Consider the following 10,389-nt stretch of genomic DNA (forward strand, 5'->3'; position numbering starts at 1 on the left):
ACCGTGAGTGAGTGGCCTAGCCACATCAGGGCTAGCTGCCCTCGTAATTATGGTTACGCGCCCCACTGGAGTCCAGCCACCAAGTGCTGGGCAAACCTCCCTCCGTCTGGCGGTCTGGGGTCGCTCGTTCTCCTTTCACCGGGCAGGCCCAGCTCCCTGCTTCGGGAGCGCCGCGGCCTTGTTTGACTTTGGCTGGCCTGGGGAAGCCCAGCCTAGACAAACTACATCAAAGCCCAATGTTTTCAGTAGCCCTGTGTTTGCACTTCAGGCTGTTTGATGGGGTAGTGAGCAGGTGGGAGCATTCTGGGGCACAGAGCGCCAGCCCCTCTTGACGCATCCAGTTCCTTTCCACTGATCAAATTTTACCTGAAAAGTACATAGTTTGTTTTTCTGCTGCAACAGTTCATGGTCAGATAGTGCTCTGAACTTGTTCATGGCTTATACCTCTCCCTGTCTTTCTGTCTCCTTTGCATTTACAGAAAAGTAATTTTCTTTGCAGTCTTCATGTTGCCAGATGAAAAAAACATTTTCATCTCATATGTATAGGATAGCTTCTTCATTTCCTTTAGTATCCTTGGGACCCTTTTCAACACCTAATTAAGTTTTAATCAGTCCTCTTATTCATGTGAAAAGAACTGATACACCAACATACCAATGGCAATAAGTTTTATCTCTACTGGAAATACATATTTTGAAACAGCCTAGGACAGCATTTGCCTGTTTCACAGTAGCATTATGTCTCTTACTCCATCATCCTGTGATTAAGTAGGTCACCTAAGTTTTTTCCTAACCTATTTCTGTATATGGAAAAAAATACCTTCTTATTAAGGACATGCATTTCTCTCATACTATCAGATACTATCCTTCTCCTATTACTTCAGTCTTTGAAGACATCTGGTTCTTCCCACGTAACAACTTGATCTTCCTTATTGTTGACAATGGCTCCTGAATATGTAAACTCAGCAAAGTTATCGCACTTCTCTTGTTGCACAGTCCCTTTCAAGTGTAATAACTGATGGCAATAGTTCTAACTGTTAATATTTATTGTACCTTGATTAAGTAAGTCATTACAAGGCAAGGAGTCTCTCTGGTGTTTTATTAACTGAAACTACTTGCAAGTGCAAGCATGCGTACACTCACTCTCATAGTCTCTCATTCTCTGCAGTTTTCCAAATTAGGTTGCTCACGCTGGTTCTTGCTGGATGACCAGAGCACTGGGGTACAAAGGCAGCACATTTCCATACTTTTTCAAGACAATGAAAGCAGAGAATACTACAAGTATCCTTCTTTCAGACTGTAGTGTTTGATCTTTGAAGATTTAAATCATGTTCCATCTTTTGACCTACAATGGACTCACTCTTAGTCTTGGCACGTGCCCTTTCTCAGTCCTATGTAGGATGTTGCTCATGTGTGAGACCAGTTGTTTACTGCAGCTGTTTGTTTTACAGTGAGGATTGGATGAGCTGGGCAGTCACAAGGCCATTTTCTTCAGCCAGATCGCATAGACTAGCTGTTCAACACCACACAAGAATTCTTGGACACATTCTGCAAATATCGCACAAGCTTCTTATTAAGAATTAAAATTCTTAACCATACAGAGTCCTAAAACAGCGTTTCCTGACAAAGCCACCAATACCAATGTAGCAAGATCAGATCCAAAACACAGCAATGAGAATCTCCAGGAACGACCTCCCTCCATCCTGATGCTATCTGCCAAACCTCACAGGTAGCCAGTTCTCACCTTTTCTTAAAGTAATCCCCCACATCTTCTCTAATCTAGCTAAATTTCCCAGTTGGCACTTTATTTTTCGTTCTCAGCTTACCCGCATGCTTTCTTTGCTGATCAGGAATTCATCCATTCCTTATATTCTCTCTGCTCCTTGCTAATGAGCTTTCTGAGTTGGTTATTTATACGTTGAGTTTTTCCTGCTAGCTTTTCCCCTTCCAGGGAATCAGTTGTAGTTTATTTTTGCATCTTCAAGGTAAGTCCCAAGAAAACCTAGTGTAGTAGTTTCTGACTTTTCCTAATAAAAAGTCACTCGTACCAGTTCCTCCTAGTTGATAAGAACAGCTGATATCCCAGCTGTGGTATGGCATGCAAGACAGTAAAACCAGCTGAGCTCGCTGGCTTGTATTGTGATCCACATCTAACTTTTAAAAAGACGCATCACATCGGTTGGGAAGCAGCACTCTAAGCTGTAGTTTCCCACATTATGGTGCCTGCTATGAATTATGTGGCAGTTCATTCCTGCAGCCAAAAAAGTGAGTTTCAGATGAGAACATGCTGTGCAGTAGAAGGTACAGTCCTTCCTGAAGTGTATTCTCACTCTCCCTGGTGTAAAGGGTGCGTGGTGTCCAGAAAGTTATGAAGAGAGAACAAGGAAGGAAGGCAAGGAGTGAGACCTCCATACTGCTGCCTATCCCCTCTCGGAAAATAGTCTTGATATTTCTTAAAATAAGGGAGTTTGTAGGCTTTCATTTTGAAACTGAGGATCTTAACTGTCAGTCTGGTTTTTGTTTATCTTTTCATCTAAGTTAAATGAATCCATAATTTGTCAACATTAGATTATTTTCTACAATCAACTTCCCATAATGCCCTGATTTCCACATGCAAATATAAAACTATACCAGACAGCCATTGCAAAAATTCATAACAATGCTGTAGTAGTACTAGCTGCATTTATTCTCCAATATTTATATACACAAAATCTGAGATCTCTGAAAGATAGGCATGAGACACCTGATTTCCAGAGGTGCTGGACTCCTAAGACTTCCCACCAAATCAACAGGAATTTTAAGTTCGTCTGATCTCTGAAAGTCAAGACTATCTCAAGCCAGGTGTTGAACAACAGAAAAAGAAAACCACTGTACACTTCTCAAAATTTAACTACAGATGGCTTTGGAGTAGAAAACAGCTAAAGTGACTCTGTGTAGAAAGCTGCCAAATGACCAAAATCAATTGACCAAAAAAGAGAAAAATTTCCTGCTACATAGCTTTCAGCCATAGCACTCTAAGATTAACCTCCTTCAAAACCAACAAACAAAACAACAAGTAGCTTAAGATTTCAAGCAGTAAGTTTTAATTTAGTAGTATTCCTTTAAACAAGGTAGCCAGGGTGTGCAATGCAGAACTTTCTCAGCATCAGGAGTCCAATTCCCCAGAATACCATCCCCTCCCATTTCCTAAATACTGCATCCAACCCTTTTCTAGTTGTGCCAAACACATCTTCTAAGGTTCCCTGTTTCTCCGTGAGATTCTCAGGTAACAGGCATTTCCCTGTAAACTGGCTGACACACTGTTACCTGAGACTAGGGGGACAGGCAGGTTCTTTTAGGGATGCTTGGCAGCATGATGACAGCACTAAATTGTAGTTAGAATTAAAGCTTTATTTTCTTAACAGGATGCTATGATTAGCATAGCACAGAATTTATTATTAGAATGGCACAGGATTTCTACAAGCAGAATCAGTATAGTGCAATCTATAAGTAGCGTAAGAGAGAATTTATAATACAACTTAACTTATAATTTCTAATCACCTGAATCCTCTGCAGATTGGGTCAGATCTTAATACATGGCTTGCTGTACCAGTATGACAATCATAATCTAGACTCAAAAATCATATAAAAATACGAGTCGCTCAGTCCTTGGAGGAAGCAGATGACATTGGAGGTATCCCTGGCCACCGGAGCATCCTGGGTCTCACTGTCCAGCAGCAGCTCCGGTCCGAGTTCCCCACTTAGGACTCGTAACTGCTTGATTTTATAGACAGTGCTCTGGGTGCTGTTACACCTCCCTGTTCTGCGATGGGGTCATCACCACCACCGGGTTGGCCAGGTGCCTGGGACCTTCAAGGCTGCTACGGAAGAAAGTAATCAGCCTGGTGCCCAGGAACCTTGAGGCCAGTAGGGAGGGGAAGAAGAAATCTGTTTGGTTTGTCTACTTGGTGCGCAGGACCTTCAGGGCCTGATAATGAGGGAAAGGGAACGAATACGTGACCCACTGCGTCACAGAGAATGGCTGGTTGCCTTATAAAATGGCGTTAGTTATGCTAACCACATTACCAGGGGTTGGGAGCAGGGGGTACCTACTGATCACACACCCCTATAAAGACAGTGCAATCTGGCAGGCTATTTAGCTGATTTTAGGCAATTTGCTACCCACTTTTTTTAGCTGTACTTGGTAGTTAGGCCCTGGACTACACTTCAATGATGGGGCAGCAATGTTCTGCCCTTTCCTCAGCCAATAAATAGAAATGGGGCAAGAGGAACAAGTAGCTTTATCATTCCCATTTTTTTTATACATGCCAGCATCTCAGGCCACATTTATAAACACAGCACATTTTAAGAGTTACCAATTACCTAGTTATTCAGACAAGGATAGAGCAACGACAGAAAAATAAGAATATAGCAGGAACAGCTGGGAGGTAGTGCCAGGTCTGGCACAGTCGGACCCGATCTCTGAAGAGCCTCAAAATCCCTGAATTCTTTGTGTTTGATGCACCGTTACTTCTGCCAAATGAAGAACAGACTGTATTCCAAGAAAGCACTAACTGTCAGGCATTAGGAACACATTACAAATATTGCAGAAAACAGTTTGGTTTTAAAGCAACTAATAAAGTGCAACCATTTAATGCCCCAAGCATTTTTTTTTCTTAAAGTTTTGTCGAAACATCCCTTTCCGTGGAAGCTTTGCATACCTATGTTGTAGGCACAAGATTTTTTTTGTCAAAAAGAGATGAGAATGCACTGCCATCAATCACGACAGATAAGCATGATTTGAAAACTGCTGGACTGGCTGATCTGTCCTGCACCTCAAGCCGTTTTTCCCAGACGTGATCCTTAATGCCTTTGGAGCCCAACACGTCTTTGCACGCCAGCTGAGGTACAGCCGGGACTCCTATGGAGGGTGGCTTGTCCTGCCAGGCGCAGCGGGGTGGCTGCTCCCCGGGGGCTGGGGAGCAGGGGTCGCGGGGCCTGCCTGGGGAGGCATGGCAGGGAGCAGGGCAGGGGCTCAGCCCCGGGCATCGGGCACCTCCCTGGGGACAGCCAAGGCCGGGCTGGGATGTGGGCCCGTGGGTGGGCCTGGCCTGGCTGCCAGGCACTTCCGTATCATACGACTTTGCACATGTATACCACGCTAATAAGATGTGGATGATATGCTCACATCTATACAGCCTAGCGAAATCTGTGCCTAGCCTATATAATCTGTGCCCGACCTATATAAATTATTTCCTATGTAAACATTTTCCTAATTAGGGAAGTGAAATTAATATAAATATTTTATTTTCTATGACATAACTTACAAAATGCATACTTCTGATGTTACTGTCACATAGATCAGGGGGGTTAGCTATTTAAATTGCCACAACTGCTTAGGAATTCAGACTGAAGATTGTGATGTACACAAGGATTGAAAGCAATGCCTGATGGTATCAAAGGAGAGATTATCCTTTATTTCAGTAGGCTTCAGAAAAAGACCATCTTTGTTTATTGGTCTTCACTGTAACAAAATTTAAAGTAACAGACATATAATGTGAGTTTAAATAAATATTATTTAAAACATCTTCATATACAGCAAAGTGCATTTGATACCAACAGAGCCATGGTTTAGATAGGAAATTGCTAGTTAAATTCTCATCAAAATCCTGATGTCTGGAGTCACTGTAGTATCTTTCTCACATTGTTTTGTTTAGATCCACCTCACATCACAGACCTAGGATTTCAAGTTCCAGCTACAAATGTAAGTCTTGTGCAGCCTTTACTGAGGAGTTCTTACCAAGCAGAGCTGGTTGAGAATTCTTAAAACAGTACTTTCAAAGGAAAATAACTTTTTTGGTGAGACAATTTTTTTGTGATTTTTTTTCTCCTGCTCCAAAATGTGATATGCAAAACTGAGATATTTTATCTAAGATTGAAAATAGTTTAATTTACGTAGAACATTACTGCCATTTTTTGAGAAACCTCCTACTCATTCTTCACCTTTGTAATGCTCAACCACCTTGTAAAACTGTTCTGTTTTGAAGAGTGTACTTTTGCTTGGTGATAATGAATATAAATGAGAACAGGTTTGCCCCTTTTCCCCAAAATGTCCTAAACCACTCTCCTACTCAATACAGTTTGTTAGTCCTGTATCTTGCATATGGATCCACAATTTGGATCTGCATACATGACAGAATGTTTATTTCCTGCATTTCTTTCATATACATGTAAACAAAGATACTGAATATTTCCACTGTTTTTTATCAAAGTTTATTCTTTGAATCTATACCTCTGTTAACAAAATACTACTTTGATTGAAAAAAATGGGGACACTTGTGAAGATAAATGGCCTTTTTGTAGACTGTGACTATGAGGTAACCTTGATAACTTCTTATTTCTGCTACTGATGGCTGTAATAGTTAAACACGTTCTGTGCTCCAGAAAATTTCTGCAACACAGGTATAATTTTGGTCAAAATATTTCAGTGAAACAGTATTCTATCAGAAAATGACAATTCAGTGTAAATAAATCTCTCTAGGGAACATACCAGTTCCACTGAATTCCAATTTCAGCAGAGACAGAAGCACATGAATGACAGGTATGAAATCTTTTTGCCTTCGGTCTACCGCTCAACCTGATAAGAGATGGGATCCCTGCAGTTTTCATGATGCCTTTATGGCATGTTCCAGATGTAGTAAGATCTGTTAGTGCAGGATCGTTCCACTCCCTCCTGCCCTCTGTCATTTGCTTGCCCTGGAAACTACAGCTTCTCATTTTAGGAGGGAGGAGTAGTGGCGACGGCTACAGGAAGAACTGGGGCATATTTGACCCTGTTGGGAACTATGCCCTTCCCAGGTGAACCCTCTGGATGCCTTGGCCTCCACAGGAGGTTGCTATTTTCCCCTGACGGTTCAACAGCCCAAGCTCTGGACTGCTCAAAGGGGGGACCTGAGAGAGGTAGTTCTACAATGACAGAATAAATTACAGAAGTGTGTAACCTTCAACATCAGTATTTATGGAGTTTCCAAGTTCCGCAGGATATTAAAGGAGAAAATTACAAAGAACAAAAAGATACTGATGTATAATATTGCTCACCTTTTGCTGCTGCTGTGGTAGATTTCTGCCTTAAATTACTGAGCATGCAGGATTTGTGCAAAATTGAAAGGGATTTGGGGTTACAGGTGTTACGGGGTATTCAAGGTAAAGTAAAAATCCCCAATAAAGTCAGTGGGGTGTCTATACAGACAATATATACTTTGAATCAGCTACAGTGAAATAGATTACACCGTAACTAAGCCTCATGTAGCTAATATCCTTTACATACTTTAAAGCTAAATCCTAAATATAGTAGAGACAATTGTACTATATAACAGTTAGACATACTTAAAAGGGTGGTCATGATATGGATAGCCAAACCAAAGACACATATATGATTATTACTAGAGAGAGATTATTTATAACTAAAGATGATGACATCTTGCTGAATTTACAACTTGGTTTCTAAGCACTTATCTTGAAGGAAAGACCATCAAATAATCCATCAATGAGGAAACAGTTACATGAGTTCTATTTTGTATCAAAAGGTACCATATTTAACAATGGAAAATATATAAAAAGGAAAGAATACAAAAATGGACTAATGAAGCACAAAATAAGCAAATAAAACTCATTAAGATTCAACAAAAAGTGCATACCTGTTATTAGATTTCATATGGTGAAATCTGTTTGACAAATATTATCTTACCATAAAAGACAGGGAATTATGCTAGATGATGCAGTTTTATAACTTTTTTCCCAACCAACAAAAAATATATAACAAACAAAATCTAAGCATTTTCCCCTCTCCAAAATAGGGTAGAGGATATAATTTTCTTAGTGAATTGGAACAGGAAGCAGTGATAAGCCATTCAGTATATTCACTGAAAAGAAAAGCTTGCTGCAGATTCATAGAGGTAATTTATAGTTCGGAGTGATTTGGTCAGAATTTTTAAAACAAATTACATAACCAGCATGCCTTTTCTTTGTTTTTATGATACATAGAGAAACTCTTCTACATGTCTTTCTTGCAGGCTTGGTTTTTACCACATATACCTTCAAAATGTAAAAATCTGACCGAAGGAAAGTGAGTGTTAGCTCTGGAAACAGAAGCTGTCACTATAGCTCTGAATTTCGTCCTGGCCTCAGCTGGCTCAAGCATAGCACCATGCTAGTGCAACTCCACTGCTTTCTATGATGAGATTAATACCTTTGTGTTGTGCTTCCAGTATGGTGTAGGTGTACCAGCTGAGGTTGATGCTGACTCCTGCTCTCAGCAGTTCCCTCCACTGAACAGAAAAGTGTGACTTTTTTTCTACAAGTTCTATATTAATATTGTTGTTTTGAATGTTTTATTCAGGAAAAAAAAAAAGAAAAGAAACTCCTATCTTGGAACCTAAATGAAATGAAACCTAGGTGAGCCAAATGATTTAGATGTAAGAGGTGAGCTGGGAGCGTGTAAGGATGGTTCCTTGAATTCTTGTGCTTCCCAGGTCTTGGCTCAGAACAACAGTGTGGTTTGTGCTTGCAGATACAGCTTCTGTGCCTTTAGATAGACTCAAATATAAGTAGCCATGGCAGTATTTTTCTAGGGCAAAGGCTGCAGACTTAAACTATAGCTTGTCACTTTCTTCTTTACCTTATGGCCAAGAAACTTGGATGTTACCAGATGATATTGCCCTGCCTCTGGGGCCTTCTACCACCCTTGTCCTGAAACCCTGCATGAGGATGTGTTTTGACAGTGAATGAGGGCAGAGAAAAAATTAGTGTAACTTGTAGAAGAGTGGCAATGAATAAAATAATTGGTTCCATGAATCCCTAACAGAGGTGTGCAGTTGGTTGGATTTTCTAGAGTTAATAAGATACAAACTTTGATTAAAATTTATCCTGGACTTGATGCATTTTCTAGGTCTTTCCGTCATGTAATAAGGACTCTGAGCTCCTGCTGCAGCCTTTCTATTCAGCTGAATAGGAGTAGGATTTCTACCTTCTACTCTGCTGCCTCTTTTCATTAAACTTTGAGGAATGTGGCATTTGAGACTTTGACTCCCTCCTTCACTTTTGGTTTAAACTGTTCAAAAGGTTCAAACATTATTTAAGGAAGGACTGAGAGCAGACAGATAGAAGCACACATGTAAATATTTATCTACACACACACTGATACACCATTGATTAAACTGATCAATAGACTTTTTCCCTTATGTCTCAAAAATAAATAAAAATTAAAGTGAATAAGGGCTGTAGAAGAGACAGGTGAACAAGAAATTATGTGTCAGTACATGATACTAGTGGTAACATAAATGAGGAGGAGGCAATCATCCACAGACAGCCCACATCAGCAGCAAAAGTTCTGGGCAACTATCAGTGTATACAGTTGTGTGCAGTAAAGCAATAGATGCCCATTTTCACCACAGGTAATTTATTAAACAAGTATCTCCCATTGTAATTTCACATTAGCCATACTTCCCTGAATATGCGCAAGTACGTAACTCATTTTATGGGATCATTAATAACCGTAACAGCCAATACCCATCTGGTTACAAATTTACTATGATGCCTAAAATAAAAACATACCACATGTTCTTTTTGTAATCAAGGAACTGAAAAAAATATAAATCTTGTGCTCTTTTACTAACCTGATCTTGCAGGATATTAGCTCATCAGTGATTCTTGCATAACATTTCAAGAGATAACAGGTCTTACAACACTAAAATCTTTAAAAAAAATTCACAAAAAGACTATTTTGCAGTCATATCTGACACAATACACTTACACAGTACATAATTGATAATTTTGTTTCATAAACTTACTTTACAGTTCTTTTTTTCTCAGTAGTGGCATCTTTTGTGGAATCTTATAGTATTCATGAGAGAAAATATTCTGCAAAGTAAAAAGAAACCAGAAAAAGCTGCTGCATAATAAAAGTGCCTCTAAGGAGGGTAAAATAAGAATGCATAATTGTATTTGAACACGCAGATGTATTTTAGCATAAAACTCTGCTGCCTCTTAATGCTTCTCATAAAAAATATATGGGCATTTGGACATATGGTGATAGAAGGAAATAATTCTTAGTCCAGGAGTTATTTGTTTTGTGTAAGCCTTAGCCAGAAGGTATTTCTGAGGCCAACCATGAAAAAAGGATTTTTAAAAGTCTTGCAGGTTGTTAATTCTAATAAGAAAATCTACAGCTAGTAATTTTTATTAACGGAAAATGTATAAAGAATATATATAAACCACCATGTCTAAGAACTTGGACGGAAACAAAGACAAAAACTGTTTTTGTATATATGTTTTTCAGAATGATCTGTTATACGTTCCTGTTGTACTTCTACATCTAATATGGACCTGAGCTGGAGCTAGAATGCTAGACTGGGT

At 39.7% G+C, this 10,389-nt stretch overlaps 1 long non-coding RNA gene across 1 annotated transcript; it reads left to right on the top strand.

The window, feature by feature from the left end:
* The first annotated feature begins 1,466 nt into the window (after window positions 1-1,466).
* On the top strand, window positions 1,467-10,389 carry LOC140651181 (uncharacterized). The gene is made up of 3 exons (XR_012042291.1): window positions 1,467-1,726; window positions 5,694-5,740; window positions 10,313-10,389. It is a non-coding gene; the product is annotated as an uncharacterized lncRNA (long non-coding RNA).

This window comes from Ciconia boyciana, chromosome 4, assembly GCF_034638445.1.
Source record: "Ciconia boyciana chromosome 4, ASM3463844v1, whole genome shotgun sequence".
In the NCBI taxonomy this organism is placed as follows: Eukaryota; Metazoa; Chordata; class Aves; order Ciconiiformes; family Ciconiidae; genus Ciconia; species Ciconia boyciana.